Source organism: Cetorhinus maximus, unplaced genomic scaffold (assembly GCF_964194155.1).
Source record: "Cetorhinus maximus unplaced genomic scaffold, sCetMax3.hap1.1 HAP1_SCAFFOLD_1225, whole genome shotgun sequence".
NCBI classification, from domain to species: Eukaryota; Metazoa; Chordata; class Chondrichthyes; order Lamniformes; family Cetorhinidae; genus Cetorhinus; species Cetorhinus maximus.
In genome coordinates this window covers 31,176-32,416 of record NW_027597167.1, presented here as the reverse complement: position 1 = coordinate 32,416, position 1,241 = coordinate 31,176, and the positions used below count along the sequence as shown (strand labels likewise).

At 55.2% G+C, this 1,241-nt stretch overlaps 1 long non-coding RNA gene across 2 annotated transcripts; it reads right to left on the bottom strand.

Moving 5' to 3' along the window:
• Positions 1-255: 255 nt before the first annotated feature.
• On the bottom strand, positions 256-989 carry LOC144675919 (uncharacterized). 2 transcript variants are annotated; one of them, XR_013575204.1, is made up of 4 exons: positions 889-989; positions 572-740; positions 425-520; positions 256-376 (listed from the first exon to the last, which is right to left on the bottom strand). It is a non-coding gene; the product is annotated as an uncharacterized LOC144675919 (long non-coding RNA). The 2 variants fall into 2 exon arrangements; XR_013575203.1 differs by having other exon boundaries at positions 572-984.
• Between the last annotated feature and the right edge of the window lie 252 nt (positions 990-1,241).

The window sequence follows — 1,241 nt, the reverse complement described above, 5'->3', positions numbered from 1 at the left end:
CCCCCTCCCCACTTACCTGTGCTGCCCCCTCCCCACTTACCTGTGCTGCCCCCTCCCCACTTACCTGTGCTGCCCCCTCCCCACTTACCTGTGCTGCCCCCTCCCCACTTACCTGTGCTGCCCCCTCGTCACTTACCTGTGCTGCCCCCTCTCCATTTACCTGTGCTGCCCCCTCCCCACTTACCTGTGCTGCCCCCTCCCCACTTACCTGTGCTGCCCCCTCCCCACTTACCTGTGCTGCCCCCTCCCCACTTACCTGTGCTGCCCCCTCCCCACTTACCTGTGCTGCCCCCTCCCCACTTACCTGTGCTGCCCCCTCGTCACTTACCTGTGCTGCCCCCTCCCCACTTACCTGTGCTGCCCCCTCGTCACTTACCTGTGCTGCCCCCTCTCCATTTACCTGTGCTGCCCCCTCCCCACTTACCTGTGCTGCCCCCTCGTCACTTACCTGTGCTGCCCCCTCTCCATTTACCTGTGCTGCCCCCTCCCCACTTACCTGTGCTGCCCCCTCGTCACTTACCTGTGCTTCCCCCTCGTCACTTTCCTGTGCTCCTGCCCCCTCACCACTTACCTGTGCTGCCCCCTCGCCACTTACCTGTGCTGCCCCCTCGCCACTTACCTGTGCTGCCCCCTCGCCACTTACCTGTGCTGCCCCCTCGCCACTTACCTGTGCTCCTGCCCCTGTTAGCCTCCCTGACCTCCCACTTATCCTTATAAAGAAACCAGAACAAGACCCCCACCTTAGACCAGCTTATATTTCACCTTTCTCCTAACTATACTCAGTTCTGCCGAAGGGTCATGAGGACTCGAAACGTTAACTGATTTCTTCTCCACCGATGCTGCCGGACCTGCTGAGTTTTTCCAGGTAATTCTGTTTTTGTTTTGTACCATTCCAAGCCCAAATTATCAACATTATCTACAAGGGGTTTTTTAATCAGCATAACTGCTTGTGTAATTGAGCTTAATAAAAGATGTTTTTTCCTTTCAGTTATTCCATGGACCTTGTTTGTTGAGTGTTTCTACTGTTATAACAGCCTGTTGCTTACTTAAAATGCAGCTTGAACACCTCAGCCTCAGGTTATTTCCTCACTCTGACCCTGGGGCTCTGTCCCAGGTAAGATCCATGTGGAGCTGCCCAGAATCTGCAGAGGGGAAGCTGGTCAATCTCCTCCTGTGAACTACCCGACTGCACAACACAGAGCGGAAACTGAGGAGCCAACTTTAATGGACACTTTTTAATT